Source organism: Balaenoptera ricei, chromosome 10, assembly GCF_028023285.1.
Source record: "Balaenoptera ricei isolate mBalRic1 chromosome 10, mBalRic1.hap2, whole genome shotgun sequence".
NCBI lineage: Eukaryota > Metazoa > Chordata > Mammalia > Artiodactyla > Balaenopteridae > Balaenoptera > Balaenoptera ricei.
Window position 1 is genome coordinate 62,188,929 of NC_082648.1, and position 23,737 is coordinate 62,212,665.

Here is a 23,737-nt window from a genome sequence, read left to right on the forward strand (position 1 = left end):
CATCTCTATCTCTATAATCACTTGTTGTAATAACCTTTGTGTTCCAATGCAAAAGGGAAAGAAACTCCCCTCTGCATTAGCCACAATTTCCCTGTTTTCTTTGACATATACCTAAAGTTGGATGGCAACTTTATAAACACTACAATGTTTATAAATTTTGTACCTCTATAAATTAAAGTAGAACACATGTACAGCAAAATGTACAAAAAATAAATGTAAAACTCATTGTAAGATCAAAAACTGAATGTGTGTGCAACTACCACCCATGTCTAGAAAGAGAACGTTATCAGCACACCACAAGTCACCTCTTGACCCTGACAAATCATTATCCTCTCTCTCCTACCCAAGATGACCAATGCCCTAACTAATTATTAATTAGTTAATATCCTAACTAATAATCATAAACTAAAGATGAGCCTGCTTTTGCCTTCAGTTGAGAATCATGAATTATGCTATTTTGTGTGTTCTTTTACTCAGGACTGTGCTTGTAAAAATCCATGCATGTTGTGACATGAAGCTGTATTTCATTTATTTTCATCGTTGGGTAGATTTCATTTTATGAATATGCTAAACAGTATTTATTCTACTATTGATAAACATTTGGGTTATTTCTAGTATATTCATTCAGAATAATAGTGCTTAGAACACTCTTAAATAAACATTTTTATGTACACAGTTTTATTGGAAATAGACCTAGGAATGGAATTATTGAGTCATAATATATGGCTATATTAGTGGTTGTATGATTAATAGTCTGACACTGTTTAAGTGGACCTATTGTTCCTTACTCTTTCTAATACTTGATACTACCCTTTTTTGCCTTTTTATCAGTTTGGTACATATGTAGTGGTATTTCATTGTGATATCAGTTGGCATTTCTCTGATCACAAGTGAGTTTTAAACACCTTTTTCCTGTGTTTATGAGCCAGTTGGGCTGTTTCATAAAATATAATACTTGACTATGGCTTTGACAATTTGTTCCTGATAGGTTGTTCATCATTTTCTTATTGATATTAATGAGTTATTTATGACTCATTCATATGCAGTGACTGTGCTCCCTTTGTTGGTTACATGTGTTGCAAGAGTCTTTTCTCACTACTGGGTTTGCTTTTTCTCTAATTTAATGGTTTTTAATTTTCATGTAGTGCAACCTGTCAATATTTTTCTTTATTTTCAAGGATTTTTGTGTCATAATTAATTGCTCGATACCACAAAATCATGAACATATTTTCCAATAGTATATTCTAGAATCTATATGTATGTATGTATCCTGTATTAATTTATTTTGGCTTTTATAATTCGTTCTATAGTGCACTTGGTATTTATATTTATATGTGATGTAAGGTAGTACTCCAGTTTCATATTTTGTATACAGATAAATTTTCTTATCTTTTATTAATAACATTGTCCTTTATCCCAGTTCAATAATATTTATCCTTTTCATAAATGATTTGACTGTTCTAAACCCTTCGCATTTTGTATAAATTGAAGAATCACAGTTTTAATTTACACATGTACACACACACATGCACACAAACCTGTTGAAACTTCTATTGGAAGTACATTTTTAGGATCTCATTAGATTTTCAGTGCTCTTATGTGAATTTGTTTTTATATTTTAACCACTTTTTCCTGGTTATTCACGGTAGGATGGAGTCTAGATTCACCAATCTGACATTACCAAGAATGGAAATCATTTACTTCTTCAATAAGCTTTTGAGCATATCACTTAAATTCTTGTTTATCATTGTGGAAAAAATTTTGAAAAAAGTTTTACAAGGACATAGACTATGTCACTATTGGTTATAGCTGTAGGCACAATACTAGCAAAAAGAAAAGATAAAAGAATAATTCCTTGTTTCATTTAATTTACATCTTAATATATATCCATCTGTATTCTTAAATAAGCAGTATTTATTAAGTTAGTAATAAAAAGCATACGCTTTCTATTATTTATGATAACCACAGTATTAAAGTCATCTTCCTGTCTTATTTCAACTTTTAAAACTAATAATTGCTGTCAAATCAGTCACAGTTGCATATAGAATAGCTCAACTGTCCTAGATTATATCCAAATGCTGTTAAGTCCTGCTAATGAGACTCTCCCAGGTATGAGGAGATGCCAAATTCCTTCAATCTTACGGTTTAAAAATAAGGATAAATGATCTCCTTAAATTTTCTTGAAAAATAGATTTTATTTCTCAAAAATAGTCCTCATACTTTTCCTGTATACTGGTTTTGATAAATTGCGTATCTCCTATAGTCAGGAGAAATTGAAACATTGAGACTTATTTTATAAGAACTTATTTTTATCCTAGGATTGTTATCTAATAATAAAAAATCTTGCTGCATTAACCTACAAAAAAATTTAAGAGTCAAAACAAATTTACCAGAGATGAAATGTTTTCAGAAGGAACTTATGAGCTGATTTTTCCTGTATCAAGACAAACACCCAGAACTTGTATTAGAAAAGGAACATGACTATAAATTTCTTCAAGAATTTTTTATACTTGTCAGTGTACAGGTAAATTGCTGAGTACTACGTGAACCCTTACATTTCACAAAATACCAAGAAATGTGAGCCAAATGGTTATCATTCAGTCTAAGTTTGACAATGAGGAGACTACATTGGGATATAGATAGATAGGAGATAATCATTCCTTGTTTTGTTTAAATCAGCAACACATTTTAAAAAACTCTACTACCTTCTTATTGATGTAGAAAAGTATGTTTTTACAAATGGATATAAAATTATAATAGACTTTGCTAATATTCATTGAAAAATATTTTTAAAATCCTCATCTAAAAATGGCCACTCTCTTTTTTCACTTCATCCTAACCACCCTCTAACTTTCTGGCCTTCCAACCAAGCATATTCTTACCTAGACACGTGGCATTTTTTGTTTTCTCTTCCCAAAAGGTACATTACTCAGAAATACTAATAGCTCCCTCCATTACTTTATACTGGTCCCTGGTCATATTTCACCTGATTGAAAGATCTTCACCATTCACCTTAATTAATTCAATGCTCTCCTATCGCTTCTCAGCCTTTTGGCTAAGATCAAGTGTAATTAAATGCTCTTTTTCCTTACTCTCTTTTATTTATCTTTTTGACTGTTATCACTCCCTGAAATGATATGTGTGTTTGTTTACTGTCTGTGACCCTACACTGGAATGTAAGTTTTATGAGAGCAGGGTTTTTGTTTTGTTCTCATCAGTACCCCAGGACCTAAGCAGTGTCAGGTTCAGAATAAACTCTGAGTACATGTTTTCTCCTGTATGAGGCTTGAATGAGCCTCTTGGCTACACAGCCAGCCAGCTGACCACAGCATGGGTTCTTGCCTCATTTTTGCCAACTTTGTTCCTATAGTTCCTCACCATTACTAAAACCTTTTTCTGTACCTCTGCTTTTCTCCCAAAACAGGGCTATAACCTGAGCCTAGATGACAATCTCTAAACATCTTTATGCCCCTAGGATTTGAATTCACTGAGTACCACCTTGAGTCAGGCATTTCTTGGGTCTGTGGTTCTCTTATGCACCACACCTTATGAATGAGCAACTAATCTCCTGGGAGCTAATGTTTGCATATAGTTACTATGATTGAATATCACATTTACTTCCAAGCTAGCTAACTGGAAGGGACAAAAAAAATTACTACACAATTAACATTTTATGACCAAGAGAAACAAAACAATATACGATCCATATTTTTTTTAATATTACATCTTTTTTTTTAATTTAAGAGAATTTAAACCACATAAAGAAAATGCCTTTAACAATATATTTTTATGGAATATGAAAAAAATGTTTCTTTGTGTGATTGCGCTTTGTTTCATCTGACTTGAAAACACTTGAAGATTTGTCTTCAAATTTAGTTATAAAATGTGATTGGAGATTCAATGAGGTAAAAGTCACAAGAGTGGTTAGGAAAATTCAGAAATGTAATATGTGAATTATGCAGTAAGATATATATATATATATATATATACATCTTCCATAAGTGTGTGTGTGTGTGTGTGTGTGTGTGTGTTTTATTCCTGGAAAAGGACAGCATGAAAAATGGCACAGATGTGAGAATGATTTAGATCTGTTCAGCAGACAGTATATAATCTAGTTTTCCTGGCAAGCTGAACACTATGAGACTTGGCCAAGGAGGATGAGTGAGGAGAAGGAAAGATAGTGTTTCGTCTGTATCATTGTGTGAAGGGCCTTGAATGCCAGCTGAAAATTTATGTATAAAGATTTGGAATGGCACAAAAACCCTCAAGCAAAAAAGCTACAGTGCTTTCCAAGATGAACACAATGACAGCTAAATTGTAAAAAAACAGCATTGAATGATGGCTTCCTCCAAAATATATAGTTTTAATAAATTGAGGGAGAATGACATAATTTTAAAAAGTCGTAAAGTACGAAAAACTGTTACCAAAGTATTAGCTCTGCTTCAAATCAGATTTATAGTATGTATTTTAACAAAACGAACATTTATAGTCAGTCATAAAATATTTTTATCACAATAATTTTTCAGTTATTATTGCTACATCGTTTTGGACTCATGCTATGTCTTTCTTCTACCCAATGCTCAAAACCCTCTCATCTTCCCCCTGCATTATCCTTTGGAAAGATGAGTAAGATGAAGCAGAGTTAAAATAAATTTATCACCGTGTATTTGGGAAATTGGTAGATGTCTTATATATTGAGGTAAAACTAACAACAGCAAAGAAGGGCCTCAGAGACTATCACATGATGTGTTTAATAGTTATTACCTCCATGTAAATTGTTTTATGTTAAATATTAAAATTTTTATTAGAAAAAAAGTAGCCATGGAGATTCTTTCTTCCAGTATATATACAGCTTCCCGAAATTCTGGGGATTATTTTGGAAATCCTTACCAAAGATGGACATGAGCAAAAATAAATAAATTAGATTTCAGCTTCATGAGAACAAGCACAATATCTTTTTTATTCACTCTCTTACACCAGGCTCCCCAAGTAAATATTCTTTGAATGTGTGAGTTAATTTGTGTTGACATTTGTTATGGACTGTTTGTATCTTTTCAAAATTCATATGTTGAAGCTCTAACTCCCAATGTGATGGTATTTGGAGATGGGGCCCTTTGTAGGGTAGATGAGGTCATGAGGGTGGGCCCTGGTCCAAAGGGATTAGTGTCCTTAAAAGAAGAGATACCAGAGAGCTCGCTCTGATTCTCTCTGTGGACATACAAAGAAGAGGTCATGTGAGTACACAGAACGATGGCCTCAGATTGAAATCTATGTTACCGACACCTTGATCTTGGAGTTACCACAGATTTTTCAGATCTGTGGGAAATAAATTTCTGTTATTTAATCCACTCAGTCTATGGTATTTGTTAATGGCAGCCTAAGCTGACTAAAACAGCATTCTAAGCTAATTCTAAGCTATAATATTGCATCATATACTAAACAAAACTAAATATTGAAATGCAAATTAAAATTGAGATATTGCATGTATTTCAATGAAATGAAAAGGGTGATCAGAATTCAGAACTGTTTATTTCACGGTATCTCTTGATAGCACTTAGCTTCCCTGTCAGAATTTGCAAAGCCTACTGTTTGGACTACCCAGAATTTCCACATTAAAAATAAGCTATGTTTTTATTACAAAACTAAGTGCTTTATGGAAAGACTGAATGTACATGTGGGAAACATTTTATGAAAATATGTTTCCAACCTCAGTGATAGAATTGGAAAACATAATTAAAGTGATTGTTAGATGCTAAAATAATTTATCACTTTTATGCTGTGTTTTAAAAAGTGTTATTCGCAATGGAGCTGTGTTTTTGTTACATGTTGCATAAATAAGCTGTTTCTTGTTTTTCGCTGGAATCTAAGTATGCTCCTAATTTCAGACACATTCATTACACTTAATAAAGGCAATTACTGTATTTCAATATTGAGAAGATTTGGTTATTGTATGGGAGGAAAAGTGATGTATGGGGAGTGAAAAGGGATCATTCTGTTCTCAGTTACGAAAGTGAAGGACATTATGTGTGAATGTGTCTGTTTATTTGCGAAGCATCATGGTTTGGTTTTGTTTTCCATAATGTATTAATGTAAAGAATGGTCTATCACTTTGGTATGAATGGGTTTTCTGGAACAAGCCAATCATATATCTTTGGGCATATGTAGACCCTCCTCCTGGTCATACTTCTGAATCTATTTGTTCATGGGTTCTGCTCCTGTAAAATTATAATATAAAAACATTAATTCATAGGCTGATTGTGATGATAAAATGAGATAATTGAAAAATCCTTTAACAATGCAAAAAATAAGGCAGGATTTCCAGCAATGATAGAAGATGTTGGCAAATCTTCGAAAAAAAGCAAGTATAAAATTGTACAATATTGTTGAAAACAACCATGTCAGGACACTGAAAGTTGATCAAAGGCAAAAACAAACCGTGAGACATTTATTTATGAAAAACTGCTAGAACTTCTGCTAAAAACGGTAAGATTCTATGGCCTGGGGCTGTTCCCTTTCCTGCCCCCCAACCCTGCACTTCACTCTCAGTATTATCAGCACAATAGTTTAACCAGGGTATAGATGGCCAAGGAAACTAGCAACTTTGCTGACAAAGGAGGCTGACTTGATTGATTTTGAACAGAGTAAAAAACCACACCCTGTGGCATAGTAAGTAAAAGTAGCAAACTAAGTCGAAAGTAAGGGTGGAAAATCAAAGCTCTGCTAGCCTGAGGTTGTGGACTTGAGTGGGGGAAGTGGCAGTCAAGCTGGACTTTTAAAAGGGAGAGCCTGGAAATGAAAGAGCCCTGGAAGCTAAGCTCCCCATGCATTCTTGGCTGACTGGAAAACAGTAGGCATGCACAGAGAAGACTGAACTGGATCAGAAAGTAAAAGTTAAGGCAGGCTTGAAACTGTTCAACCCCACCCCCATCCCCAGATCTGTCAGCACAGAGTAGAAGCCTTAGGGACACAGGAGCCTGAGCACAGCTTCTGTCCAATCGTTGAGTGACCAGTGAGCCATGCAGACACAGGGAAATCAAACTTATGATAAGAAGGAGAGAAAAATTAAGAGAAAGATTTAATAACACTTTTGTTGCTTTTAGATTTATTTTTATTGATATAATTTTGATTCTATTGCTGGAAATAAATAATGTGATTTTTTTTTCACTAATAGGATTGTGAAGGTGTCCAGGTGAACTACAAAGGAAGTTTAGTCTCTGCCTTTGGAATAATTTAACTTCTTATGCCCCAAGCAAATATGTAGGGATCAGGAAATCAAACTAACAAAAACAAAGTTAATCTTACTTATTTTTACAATGATTGACCTGAATCCTTGTGAATCTAAGATACATGAAAATTAGGATAGTTAAGTAGTGAACTGTATACTGCTTTGTATGTTGTTAAAATTTGGTGATATTGGTTAGCCAAAAAGTTCATTCGAGTTTTTCCGCAACATTTTACAGAAAATCACGAACGAACTTTTTGGCCAATCCAATATTTTGTGACTGACTAAACAGCTTATTAGAGCAATGAGGTCATCAGGGCTAGACCATCATTCACTATGTGGGTCAGGTTAGTTTTGCTATGTCATGGTCATAGATTTGACCCAATCCCAACCATATCCTTTCTTCCAAGGATAATATTACTGAATGTCAAAAGAATCTCAATATTAAAATGGTTACAGATCCTTCTGATGAAAGAATATCTGTAGCACTTGTAGAGCAATATTTTCCCAGACAACCTGCATTATCCACATTCACAAAGAAGTATAAACATATTTATATTGAGTCAGTAAGTCCTCATAATCAGTATCTTATGTTTGTGTATGCAATTGTAATATTTCTTATGTGAGTGAAGATTCTCCTGAAATGTTGGCCTCTGCCTCAGTCTCTTTTAGTCAGTTTGATCTGTATTTCATAACTCCAAGGGAAGCATTTGGCAGGGTACACAATAGAACTAGCTCCCTTCCAGTAGCTTGCACTCTTAGGAGAACTTAGAGACTTTTCTAAGGGAGTAAAAGAAAAAAGAAACAGGGTTTCAGATGGAATCAGATGATGATGAAACATGATGGAAGAAGGATTTTCTCCAGATTATATGGAGACTTCCTTGGCCTGAGAAAAGAAACCAGGGAAAGGTTTTCAGGTCTAGAGGTAATAGGAAACCAGAATTTGCTTCATAGCGGTGCTGTGGGCAGTCATCTGGGAATACGGGCACCAAGATTATACCAAGAAATGATTACAAATTACTTCAGGCCATAGGCATAGAGGTTCAAAACTCAACAAAAATTTCCATTTACAAATAATTTTACCAAAATGATAGAGAGCCACCAGACCTAAAGGGAACATATGTGCAGGATGTTTGGTGACCTATGGAAATAGGTAACTAAAAACCAGAGCCACCTCTGCCATTGGACACTGGTAACTTACAGGGTCTTGGAACCAGGACAAAAGAGAAAAGAGGACAAAACCATTACTGAGCTTGGCTATAAGGCTGTCCCAAGAGAATGGGAGCTCAATGTAAAAACTTAATAAAGTTATAAAAAAAATAAGTAAATGATATTTCTTTCACAACAGAGCTTATGGACTGAGATTTATGCCTGTTATGTATTTTTTTAAGTTCTGATTTGATCATGGTTAAATTAATTTATTAAATTACAAACTATCAACTATACAAATTTCATATAAATATGTAGTGATAAAACGCCTTAGATTAAACGTATATTTGTTCCTCTTTCTACCTGTGATGTTGGAGATGATCAGTTCTTTCCTGTTTGAAAATAAGAGTTAATAGCATTTTAAAAGCACCAAAACAAAAGGGACTCACTGTTATGATGTTTCCAAGACAGATTAAAATCTGATAAAATGGAGAGAGTTCTTTCCTTAGAGGAATCAATTTAGCAAAATGGAAAAGAAACAGGACAATTTGGATATGATGAAATATATTCTTCACCGTCTGAATATTTGGACAGATGGAGGGAAAATTAACATGAAAAGAGGGGATATTCCTAGGACAAAAATGCTTTCAGTCAGACATAAATTCATAAACCTCTAAAAATTTGAAGATGAATTCACTTCATTACTCTTATCAAATAATTAGAAACAGTACAGTGCTCTCTAGGAGAGAACTATTTTTTTTAAAGGAAGACACTCAGGTACAACCGTATCAATTGACACAAATTAAGTATTTTTAGGAGCAAATTTTGTACTGAGCCACCAAAGCTAAGTTCCCATATGGCATTTTATTATGGTGTGCAGATGTCCTCTGGTAGTAACAATAAAATTCAGGAGCTACACTTGCCACTACTGTATTAGTGAAGACCTTGTTACCGCTCACAGAGACTATTTTAATAGGCTTCTGATTGCTTACCTCTGGTCTCTTTTAAAACAAAAACCACTTTTCACCCTACTGTCTGAGAATGTGTTAAGAAGCTTATCATAGTTCTGGTAATGGCCCTGCCCTGCATGAAACCTCCCCCTTAGCTACTAAATAAAGGACTTGTTTTCTAGTTTGATATTCAAGGATCACTAATTTAATCAGTGTAAGCATAATTTACTATTAAGCACTATAAAATATAATTTAAGATTTATTAACCTTATTAATGTTATACTAATACATAATAAATTTTAGAAGAGTGATAGTGTCACATGAAAACCATATTACACAAAAATCAAAAGAATGGGTTCTTTAACAAAACACAGAAGAATATAAATCCTAACTCTATAGAAATTAGCTGAGTGACATTCAGTTGTGGGCTGGTAAAGCAGCCCTCTGAAGAGAGAGCTCTGACTTGTAGCATTTGCCAGTTTCTGTGGTGTAAATACTCCCACCTTGGCCATTTCAAAACTGCCAACAGTTTAACAATCCCCTCACAAAATTTAACAATTGGCTCTCATAAACCGATTCAAGCTCACTCAAGCACATACCAATCTGGTGGATATTCCTAGGACAAAATTTGTCAAAATTTCTTTTTCTTCTTAATAGTTAATTTTCTTATTTGTAAAATGGGCCTAATAATTCCTATATTGTAGTGTTGTACAGTGGTTTAAATGAGATAATATATTACAAATTACTCCATTACTGTGCTCTATAAATAGAACAACAAAGCCTGGATGACAACACATCTGTTTACAATATGGTTTATTGAATATTTTAATCTCACTGTTGAAACCAGCTACTCAGGAAAAAAAGATTGCTTTAAAAATATTACTGTTCAAGAACAATTGCACCCAAGAGCTCTGATGGAGATATGCAATGAGATTTCATGTCTGCCAACACAACATCCATTCTGCAGCCCAGAATGGGTGAAGGCGTGATTTTGAATTTTTAAATCTTATTATTTAAGAAATACATTTTGTAAGACTATTGCTGCCATAGATAGTGATTCCTCTGGTGGATCTGGGCAAAGTATCTTGAATTCCTCTGATGGATCTGGGCAAAGTATCTTGAAAACCTTCTGGAAAGAATTCACCATCCTAGATGTCATTAAGAACGTTCATGATTCATGAGAAGAGGTCAAAAATATTAACATTAGCAGGAGTTTGGAAGTTGATTCCAATCCTCATGGATGACTTTAAAGGGTTCAAGACTTTAGTGGAGGAAGTAACTCTGGGTGTGGTAGAAATAGCAAGAGAACTAGAATTAGAAGTGGAGCCTGAAGATGTGACTAAATTGCTGCAGTCTCATGATAAACTTTAACAGCTGAGGAGTTGCTTCTTACAGATAGCAAAGAAAGTGGTTTCTTGAGATGGAATCTACTCCTGGTGAAGATGCTGGAAAGACTGTTGAAATGACAACAAAAGACATAGAATAGTGTAGAAATTTAATTGACAAAGCAGCATCAAGGTTAGAGACAATTGACTCCAATTTTGAAAGAAGTTCTACTGTGGATAAAATTTTATCAAGCAGTACTGCATGCTACAGAGAAATTGTTCATGAAAGGAAGAGTCAATTGATGCAGCAAGCTTCATTATTGCCTTATTTTAAGAAATTGCCAAAGTCACCCCAACCTGCAGCACCCACCACCCTAAGTAGTCAGCAGCCAATCAACATCAAGGCATACCCTCCACCAGCAAAAAAAATTTCAACTCACTGAAGGTTCACATGATGGTTAACATTTTTTAACAAAGTATTGTTAATTAAGATATGTATGTTGTTTTTCTTTTAGACGTAACGCTATTGCACACTTACTGGACTACAGAAATATTGTGTAAGCATAACTTTTATATGCACTGAGAAACCAAAAAATTTATGTGAGTCACTTTATTGCAATACTCACTATTGCAGTGGTCTGGAACTTCAGATTTGCATTTCTAACTCTGACTTAAACATTAATGACTTTCTCTTTGCCCCTTAACTTCTAGTATTTCCTCTAGCTTCTTACATTCTAGTAACAACTTAATTTCCAAAAGAGGAAAACTGTGTTTTCAAAGATTTCTAGTCTGTTTGTTTAAATGAAACCATTTTTCTATTTGTATAAGTTCTCAAGCAAGACCCACCACCCTATGGTGCAATCAGGAGCCAAGGTGCAGAACAAACTAACTGGCCTGCAAGTCAAAAGAGCTTGTGACCTTGGACTCATTAGCAATAATCTGCCCTAAGCAAGTTATTGGATCAGTACAAACTGATGCTGAGTAAGGCAAGATAATGGGTGCTACTCTGATATTAAAATAATTATTTTGCTTAAAGTTTCAGACAATACCTGATGTCATTAATCTTGGACATTTTTCTGAGGGTGTACATGATTACGTCTATCATGCTTATGAGATAGAAGATTATTATAGAAATACTAGAGATCTTTGATTCAAAACGTTTTTGAGGGTAAAACTGTAATAGCATTGATAGCATTGATTGTATTTATAATTTCAATTTCTTATTATTAATAGAAAAACATTACATAATCTCTTTTAAGGATAAATAACTGACAAAATGGTGCCCTATATGTTTTAAAAAATGAGAATAACAGCTTAAAATAAATTTTTATGTGAAGTGTCAGTATTTTTCTTTAGTTTTTAAAATTCTAAAGTGTTTCATACATAGAATAATAGTACAAAGAATGATATAATTAAAATCTTGGTAATTATCTTGTAATTATACAGATTATAAGAAGGAAACTGAAACTATCATACATTCATTCATTTATTCATTTGTTCAACATCTTTGAGAACTTCCTTTGTGCCAGGTTCTGTTTAAGAAACTGGGGATGTGTCAGGGAACTCAAAACAGAACAAAACAAAACTAAACTAAACTTGTCATCGAGCCATTTATTTATTTTGTATCCTTCTTTTCTACCTCCTATGGGAATCCATTACCCTGTTATGGTGCTTATTATTCTGATGCATAGATTATATATAATCTATATATATACACACTTATACTTAAACTATTTTTTGTAGGATTTTACGTAGTTTGTTTTTTTCAATATTATATCCTTGTAGTCTTTCTACATTGAAATAGGAAGCCTAGTTCATTCCATTTTAACTGCTAAAGCAGTATTTAATTGTATAACTCTACTACAGTTTAGTTAGCAATTTTCTTGTAAATGAAGATGTTTTCAGTTTACTGCAGTTACAAACAACGTCACAATGAATATTCTTTGTCATCCTGTAAACATGTTACCATTATAATAATTGGATAAAGTAATTACCATTATAATTACCATTAATTACCATTGTAAGTTTTGGATAAAGTAGGAGGGTAAGAGGTTATGAACGTCTTTAACATTACAAGATAGTGTCAAATTGTTTTCCACAATTGTGTTGCCAATTCCATTCCTACCAGCAGAGTCTGAGAGTTTCTATTGCTCCACATCCTCCCAATTTGTAATATCAGTCGTCTCCAATTCCTTTCCTTTTCTACTTTCCCTGCATTTCCTTTTTTCTTTCTTCCCTTCCCTCCTTCCTTCCTTCCTTTCTTCCCTGCTTCTCTCCCTCTTTCCCTTTTTTCATTCTTTTGCTGTCTCGTAGATTTGAAATTGTATATCATTATCTGAATTAATATTTCCAAGATGATATATAAGGCTGAGTAAATTTTCTTGTTTATTGTTCTTTTTTTTTTTCCTCCGGAAAGACTGTCAATATTCTTTTAATTACTTTTCTGCTAGATTTATTCTGTTCAATTTGTAGGACTTTTTAATTGCTTTAATACTGATAGATTTATATTTACCAGGAATGTAGTTATAAATATACCAGCTACAATCACAGAATCATTTGCCAAATAAGGATGGTAAGTGTTATGAGTGTTTTCCCCTGTGCCCAATAGGAATCTATTTATGTATCTTGTAAGAAATTTTCTTTACTTTTCCTTTTCCACTACCCTGATAATGATGGCATATATGCTATCATTTAGCATAATATAATGGTAATAATAATGAACCTTATATTTTACTATGTATATTATAAAATATCAAAGAAGGGGAAAGAAAGCCCAAGGAAGTTAATTCTTCTGAGGAGCTAGATCTAGTAAATAAGAAAACTTAGGTTATCTGGCCTCAGAGTGTGGACGTTTACCTGTTTTGGCACCCCCCTTTGAAATTCTTGTGAAAAGTCATGTGAAAATACCTTAGCCTTGCAACTCAGCTTCTCAGACAGCCTAACTAAAATCCTAAAACGCGCACAAAAGTAAAAAGTTCCAAGTCTCATACTCCCCTCTATTGGACTTAGTTAGGTCTTCTTCATATAATATCACAGAAAATTTTCACTTTATTTTAGGTAGCCTAATGCATTATATTTGTCCAGCTCTTCTAATTATTCTCAGTGAGAAAGCTGCCTGAATTTCTTAATATTCATAAGGGTGGGAGACCATAGTCAACCTTTGAACATCTACATGTTCTTATTAATTTATATTTAGTAGCATAGGATTTCTCATTTCTCAAAATAATCAATGCAACATCATTATTATCATTTCTAAATTAGTTTGCAACTCAAAGATATAAAATATATACATTGACTATTTAGATAATAATATTAAGTTTCTGAAATGTTATTTATGAAATAGATGGCATTGCATTTGCCTTTGCAAAACGTGTTCATATTGCTTATTAGTCATAATGTAGAAAAATCTTTATCATGCCTAATGAATAAATGAATAAATAAGTAAACCTAAAGCAGAGGATGTTTCTAAACATAACTCTTTAAATTACTCAAAGGTAATGCATCATTCTACCAATCAAAGATAATGCATCATTCTACTAACAATACAAATAGTAGACAGTTTTAAATATTTTACTCAAATTTAGCATGTATCAAAGATCTCAAAATAGTGCATGTATATAATAACAAAAACCAGTTAACAAAATAGAAATTTTAATCAACGAATTATTCTGTCAATGATCTAAATTCATTTTTGTGAATATTTGATTAAAAGTCTAGATTAGCTTTACCAATAACCTCAGGTTATTTGGTACTTATGCTTAGGTTCTGTGATAGTTTAGTTTATTCTATGCTTGTCATAAATTATGCTAAAACTTTTATTGACGTTAATTCCTTTTACTAAGATTATCTTCTCTGTGGTCTGCCCATTAGTTTTGATGAGCAAATTTATAATTTAACTTTCAGATTAGAGTCTTCATTCTGGAACAAGTATATTGGTTAGAAAATCACACATCTGTATTTGTGTTCTGGTAGACTTAAAATCATTAAAATAATCAAACTTTAGGCAGTTAGTATATATCTCTAAGTCATTTAAGCAGAATACCATGAAATTGCATTTCTACTACTTTGAAATGCAACAGTCCTTTAGAACTGATGTAAACAATATAAAAAGCACAAAGTCTAATTAACTCATTTCTGACATTAGCTTACTCAGTGTTCAGAGCTATCACTTATTCTGATGAAAGAGAAACTTTGAGTAATAATGAAGCATTTTGCTCTCATAATCGCAAATACAATTCCCAGGGTTGTGCCATTTATAGCCAAGGCAATTGGTTTTTGTATTATGATTATGATATGAAATGTGACTCATATCTGAATACAATGGTCAAATTCTTTTTAGTTGATATATAATCTCAGATTCTCATAATTGACCTGGGTTTTATAGATTATGCAATCCCTTTATGTTTTAAATGAAAAAAAAAAAAAAAAGATTACAGGAACAGGCACTCATAGGTGTCTATCAATATCCACTCTTTTTTTCCTAATAATATAATACCAGTTTAATTTGGATGCCCATATGGCTCATTAAAAATGTTCATATCCTCACAGTACCTTGTTGATATGGATATCACAATAATCACTAGTGATATGTGAACAGACATCTACTAGATAGCGTTTCATGGATTGTTTTCTTCATAAAAAGAATAGACTCAACTGTTTCACATTTTATGTTTACCTTCTTCTTGCCTAAAGGACATACATGATAACAGGAAATGAAGCAGCTGTCTTGCAAGCAGGAGGATGAAAAGCACATGCAAAGGATGCTGGACTATAAAAGTACTTAATGACCATTTGAGTAGTTGCATCCTGGACTGTTTATCTCTGGTCATATTCTGTTTATAAGAAAAATATAAACCTATTTGAAAAGCCACTGTAGTCAACTTTCTTTTTAGTGCCATCAAATTTACTTTTAACTGATATAGTCATAACTAGTACACTGGCATTGGCAGAACTTGAACTCAGTACTCAAGTCTTTTTTTTTTAATTTATTTATTTTAATTTTTTTATTTTTGGCTGCATTGGGTCTTCGTTGCTGTGTGTGGGCTTTCTCTAATTGTGGCAAGCGGGGGCTACTCTTGGTTGAGGTGCGTGGGCTTCTCATTGCAGTGGCTTCTCTTGTTGCTGAACACCAGCTCTGGGCACGCGGACTTCAGTAGTTGTGGCACGTGGGCTCAGTAGTTGTGGCTCACAGGCTCCAGAGTGCAGGCTCAGTGGTTGTAGCACATGGGTTTACTTGCTCCACGGCATGTGGCATCTTCCCAGACCAGAGATTGAACCCATGTCCCTTGCACTGGCAGGCAGATTCTTAACCACTGCACCACCAGGGAAGTCCCTCAGTACTCAAGTCTTAATAGAATATTTTTTTCACTGAACTATGCTATCTATAAGCATTCTGTTTCAGTGGTCACACTTTTACATACTACCGATGGTAAAAACTAACAGGACTAAAGCAGAAATCCTTATGAAACAAAATTCAATTTTAATTATGGAATCATTGTTCCTATATACTTTTTGAAAAAGATGGCAGAATAGAAGAACTAGAATTTTTTTCTGTTTTTTTATTAAAGTATAGTTAATTTACAATGTGGTGTTAGTTTCTGGAGTACAGCAAAGTGATTCACTGTATATATATATACACACACACACACACATATATTTCCATATATATATGGGAAAATGAACAGCAGCAAATAAATCAGTGCATTCACCATCACTGATTTATTTGCTGCTGTTTATTTTCCTCCACCCTATAATCCAAAGTAGACTCGTTTCCAATCTCTGAGTATGGAGTTGGATTTTCTACCTCTTATTCTAGGCTCACTCAATTCCTCTACCTGAAAAGCCTCTTTCTTTCATTCACATATGTTCAAATGGCCCACATATATGTAAGATGGGACACACATGATACCCCCCTCATAAAGGATTTCTTCAATATTTATATTCTGATTATAAAGAACACATCATTTCAATACATTTTATTAGTTTTTCAAACTCTCTTATTAAAGTTTATTTTGTGTGTTCATTTTGCTCATTTATGAAACTAGTATTTTCCATCCCTTTTAAGGAGCACTCAGAAATCCATCATGCATTTAGCATTTTACAAGAAGGTTCAGAAACCTCAGTAACTGTCTTACACAAATATTCTCCAAACTTATTATTTTATAGAAATATATTGGCTTCAAAAATAAACGCTGCTACCACCAGAGGGCAGACAGCAGAAGCAAGAAGAACTACAATCCTGCAGCCTGTGGAACAAAAACCACATTCACAGAAAGATAGACAAGATAAAAAGACAGAGGGCTATGTACCAGATGAAAGAAAAAGATAAAAACCCAGAAAAACAACTAAATGAACTAGAGATAGGCAACCTATCAGAAAAAGAATTCAGAATAATGATAGTGAAGATGATCCAGGACCTCGGAAAAAGAATGGAGGCAAAGATCTAGAAGATGGAAGAAATGTTTAACAAAGACCTAGAAGGATGAAAGAACAAAAAAACAGAGATAAACAATACAATAACTGAAATGAAAAATACACTAGAAGGAATCAGTAGCAGAATAACTGAGGCAGAAGAACGGATAAGTGACCTGGAAGACAGAATGGTGGAATTCACTGCTGTGGAACAGAGTAAAGAAAAAAAGAATGAAAAGAAATGAAGACAGCCTAAGAGACCTCTGGGAAAACATTAAACATAACAACATTCACATTATAGGGGTCCCAGAAGGAGAAGAGAGAGAGAAAGGACCAGAGAAAATATTTGAAGAGATTATAGTCAAAAACTTCCCTAACATGGGAAAGGAAATAGCCACCCAAGTCCAGGAAGCACAGAGAATCCCATACAGAATAAACCCAAGGAGAAACACACTAAGACACATAGTAATCAAATTTGCAAAAACTAACGGCAAAGAAAAACTATTGAAAGCAGCAAGGGAAAAATGACAAATAACATACAAGGGAACTCCCATAAGGTTAACAGCTGATTTCTCAGCAGAAACTCTACAAGCCAGAAGGGAGTGGCATGACATATTTAAAGTGATGAAAGGGAAGAACCTACAACCAAGATTACTCTAACCAGCAAGGATCTCATTCAGATTCGATGGAGAAATCAAAAGCTTTACAGACAAGCAAAAGCTAAGAGAATTCAGCACCACCAAACCAGCTCTAGAACAAATGCTAAAGGAACTTCTCTAAGTGGGAAACACAAGAGAAGAAAAGGACCAACAAAAGCAAACCCAAAACAATTAAGAAAATGGTAATAGGAACAAACATATCGATAATTACCTTAAATGTGTATGGATTAAATGCTCCAACCAAAAAACACCAGCTTGCTGAATGGATACAAAAACAAGACCCATATATATGCTGTCTACAAGAGACCCACTTCCGACCTAGGGACACACACAGACTGAAAGTGAAGGGATGGAAAAAGATATTCCATGCAAATGGAAATCAAAAGAAAGCTGGAGTAGCGATACTCATATCAGATAAAATAGACTTTAAAATAAAGAATGTTACAAGAGATAAGGAAGGACACTACATAATGATCAAGGGATCAATCCAAGACGAAGATATAAGACTTATAAATATATATGCTCCCAACATAGGAGCACCTCAATACATAAGCCTAACTAACTAACTGCTAACAACTATAAAAGAGGAAATCGACAGTAACACAATAATAGTGGGGGACTTTAACACCTCACTTACACCAATGGACAGATCATCCAAACAGAAAATTACTAAGGAAACACAAGCTTTAAATGACACAGTAGACCAGATAGATTTAATTGATATTTATAGGACATTCCATCTAAAAACAGCAGATTACACTTTCTTCTTAAGTGCACATGGAACATTCTCCAGGATGGATCACATCTAGCATCACAAATCAGGCCTCAGTAAATTTAAGAAAATTGAAATCATATCAAGCATCTTTTCTGACCACAACGCTATGAGATTAGAAATCAATTACATGGAAAAAAACGTAAAAAACACAGACACATGGAAGCTAAACAATACGTTACTAAATAACCAAGAGATCACTGAAGAAATCAAAGAGGAAATCAAAAAATACCTAGAGACAAATGACAATGAAAACACGACGACCCAAAACCTATGGGATGCAGCAAAAGCAGTTCTAAGAGGGAAGTTTATAGCAATACAAGCCTACCTCAAGAAACAAGAAAAATCTCAAATAAACAATCTAACCTTACACCTAAAAGAACTAGAGAAAGAAGAACAAACAAAACCCAAAGTTAGTAGAAGAAAAGAAATCATAAGGATCAGAGCAGAAACAAATGAAATAGAAACAAAGAAAACAATAGCAAAGATCAATAAAACAAAAAGCTGGTTCTTTGAGAAGATAAACAAAATTGATAAACCATTAACCAGACTCATCAAGAAAAAGAGGGAGAGGACTCAAATCAATAAAATCAGAAATGAAAAAGGAGAAGTTACAAAAGACACTGCAGAAATACAAAGCATCCTAAGAGAGTACTACAAGCAACTCTATGCCAATAAAATGGACAACCTGGAAGAAATGGACATATACTTAGAAAAGCACAACCTTCTGAGACTGAACCAGGAAGAAATAGAAAATAGAAGCAGACCAATCACAAGCACTGAAATTGAAATTGTGATTTAAAATCTTCCAACAAACAAAAGCCCAGGACTGGATGGCTTCACAGGTGAATTCTATCAAACATTTAGAGAAGAGCTAACACCCATCCTTCTCAAACTCTTCCAAAAAATTTCAGAGGAAGGAACACTCCCAAACTCATTCTATGAGGCCACCATCACCCTGATACAAAAACCACACATAGATACTACAAAAAAAGAAACTTACAGACCAATATCACTGATGAATATAGATGCAAAAATCCTCAACAAAATACGCGAGAACAGAATCCAACAGCACATTAAAAGGATCATACACCATGATCAAGTGGGATTTATCCCAGGGATGCAAGGATTCTTCAGTATACACAAATCAATCAATGTGACAAACCATATTAACAAACTGAAGAAGAAAAACCATATGATCATCTCAATAGATGCAGTAAAAGCTTTTGACAAAATTTAACACCCGTTTATGATAAAAAAAATCTCCAGAAAGTGGGCATAGAGGGAACCTACCTCAACATAACAAAGGCCATATACAACAAACCCACAGCAAACATCATTCTCAGTGGTGAAAAATGAAAGCATTTCCTCTAAGATCAGGAACAAAACAAGGATGTCCACTCTCACCACTATTATTCAACATAGTTTTGGTAGTCCTAGCCATGGCAATCAGAGAAGAAAAAAATAAAAGGAATCCAAATTGGAAAAGAAGTAAAACTGTCACTGTTTGCAGATGACATGATACTATACATAGAGAATCCTAAAGATGCCACCAGAAAACTACTAGAGCTAATCAATGAATCTGGTAAAGTTGCAGGATACAAAATTAATGCGCAGAAATCTCTTGCATTCCTATACACTAATGATGAAAAATCTGAAAGGGAAATTAAGGAAACACTCCCATTTACCATTGCAACAAAAAGAATAAAATACCTAGGAATAAACCTACCTAAGGAGACAAAAGACCTGTATGCAGAAAACTATAAGACACTGATGAAAGAAATTAAAGATTATACCAACAGATGGAGAGATATACCATGTTCTTGGATTGGAAGAATCAATATTGTGAAAATGACTATACTACCCCAAGCAATCTACAGATTTAATGCAATCCCTATCAAATTGCCAATGGCATTTTTTACAAAACTAGAACAAAAAATCTTAAAATTTGTATGGAAGCACAAAAGACCCTGAATAGCCAATGCAGTCTTGAGGGGGAAAAACAGACCTGGAGGAATCAGACTCCCTGATTTCAGACTATACTACAAAGCTATAGTAATCAAGACAGTATGGTACTGACACAAAAACAGAGAAATAGATCAATGGAACAGGATAGAAAGCCCAGAGATAAACCCAGGCACCTGTGGTCAACTAATCTATGACAAAGGAGGCAAGGGTATACAATGGAGAAAAGACAGTCTCTTCAATAAGTGGTGCTGGGAAAACTGGACAGCTACATGTAAAACAATGAAATTAGAACACTCCCTAACACCATACACAAAAATAAACTCAAAATGGATTAGAGACCTAAATGTAAGACTGGACGCTATAAAACTCTTAGAGGAAAACATAGGAAGAACACTCTTTGACATAAATCACAGTAAGATTTTGTTTGATCCACCTCCTAGAGTAATGGAAATAAAAACAAAAATAAACAAATGGGACCTACTGAAACTTAAAAGTTTTGCACAGCAAAGGAAACTACAAACAAGACGAAAAGACAGCCCTCAGAATGGGAGAAAATATTTGCAAACGAATCAGCGGACAAAGGATTAATCTCCAAAATATACAAACAGCTCCTATAGCTCAATTTTTTTTTTTAAACATCTTTATTGGAGTATAATTGCTTTACAATGGTGTGTTAGTTTCTGCTTTATAACAAAGTGAATCAGTTATACATATACATATGTTCCCATATCTCTTCCCTCTTGCATCTCCCTCCCTCCCACCCTCCCTATCCCACCCCTCTAGGTGGTCACAAAGCACCGAGCTGATCTCCCTGTGCTATGCGGTATAGCTCAATATTAAAACAACAAACAACCCAATCCAAAAATGGGCAGAAGACCTAAATAGACATTTCTCCAAAGAAGACATACAGATGGCCAAGAAGTACATGAAAAGCTGCTCAACATCACTAATTACTAGAGAAATGAAAATCAAAACCACAATGAGGTATCACCTCACACCAGTTAGAATGGCATCATCAGAAAATCTACAAACAACAAATGCTGGAGAGAGTGTGGAGATAAGGGAACCCTCTTGCATTGTTGATGGGAATGTAAATTGATACAGCCACTATGGAGAGAGAACAGTATGGAGGTTCCTTAAAAAACTAAAAATAGAATAACCATATGACCCAGCAGTCCCACTACTGGGCATATACCCAGAGCAAACCATAATTCAAAAAGACACATGCTACCCAATGTTCATTGCAGCACTATTTACAATAGCCAGGTCATGGAAGCCGCCTAAATGCCCATCGACAGACGAACGGATAAAGAAGACGTGGTACATATATACAATGCGATATTACTCATCCATAAAAAGGAACGAAATTGGGTCATTTGTAGAGAGGTGGATGAATCTAGAGACTGTCATACAGAGTGAAGTAAGTCAGAAAGAGAAAAACAAATATCGTATATTAACGTATATATGTGGAACCTAGAAAAATGGTACAGATGAACTGGTTTTCAGGGCAGAAACTGAGACACAGATGCAGAGAACAAACGTATTGAAACCAAGGGGGGAAAGCGGTGGGGGTTGGTGGTGGTGGTGGTGGTGGGATGAATTGGGAGATTGGGATTGACATAGATATAGTAATATGTATAAAATGAATAACTAATAAGAACCTGCTGTATAAAAAAATAAATAAAATTCAAAGAATTTCACACAAATGTATGTTGGATTTTATCAAATGCCCTCAGCTACTGAGATATGACTTTAATCTGTTTATGTGATACAGTATACTCATTAATTCTGTGGTGTTAAATAAATCTTGCCTTTTTGGGAAGAATCTAAGTTGGTTTTGATAAATTATTCTCTTCATAATTTAAAGGATTTTTTTTATATAGTTGGTTCTCTTTGTGTTGGTTCTGGTCTATAAAGTCACCACAATCACTGAACCATGCTCCTAAGGGAAATACTAGACTAGGCCTCTGGTTACAATACTTTCAACACCAGAGCAGCACATTACTTGGATTTATGTGTATTTCTGTTTAAAGGTACCTTATTTAATATGTATTATGATGCATTAACACTGAACTCACAGCCAACACCATTATAACTCATGCCTAAGGGAAGCATATCTAATACACTGTTTTCTTTGTAAGGCATAATACAGCATTCCTGTGCTTAGATAGACTCGATAGAACTTTAACATTATGCTTAGGGGCCATAGAAAATAAAATAAAATAAAATAAAGGGTGCTTACCAGATACTAAAGAACATCATAAACATAATCTGGTCTATGAACATCTTTATTTTAACACAGAGGTTTTCCCCCCTCTCTATATTTGAAATCAAGTTGCTTTGGGTTTCAGAAGTATGTGAAAGGCTAAGCGATCTTTTCTGGTGTGAAGTAACTTGTTCTAGCTCTACTTTGAAGAAAGAATTAGACAAACTCTGCCAGACATTTGCTACTTTTCCATTGTGTTTGGATAAATAGTGACAGGAAATGATGAACATAGAATTAGCATGATAATGGAACACTTCAAATCTTACCTGAGTACTGCTAAGGACGAGAGAAAGACTTTCTCTCCCACCCTTCTTTTTGCCTTCAATCACATGGTCTGAATGCTTTTTGTATATTTATCTTTAAACATGAATAAAATAATATTGAGGAAAATGTTTTCAGAAATGGAAGAAAAATTTTTCATTAATAAGGATTAGCACCCCTCTTCCAGGCCTCACAATGCTTTGTGTTTACGATTGCATTTCTGTGTTGTTCATTGCTTTATAATGAATATATTTCATCAATTCTCAGTTATGTTTTTTTTTTTTTGTATTTTAACATTTCTCTAATTGAATTATTGAAATATGTCCTACAATAATAATTTTTAAAAGTGGCTTTCATCTTACTAGCCAAGGGGGACTTTATCACTGATGCTGTGTCACTGACTTCACCTGGTTTAACTTATCTTTGCTGAAATAGTCTACTCATCTGATTATCACATCACTTGAATTATTTTTATCTATAGCACTATATGGGGTCTACTCCTAATTAAAATTTGAATTCCTACTTGTAGCTTAAAATGTTTTTAAAAAGATGATTAATGAAACATCACTCATCATTGTATGCTTAGAACATTATCCTGTTGCTAGGAAAGAAATTAATGTCAAATAAAATGCCAAATCTCTTTAAATAAATATTACAGTTTTCAGAGTTAAGAGAGTTAGATATAACTAGTTTATAAATCAAGAAGGAACATCACTGAAGCACCAAAGTAAAATAAGGTAAAATAAAGATTTTG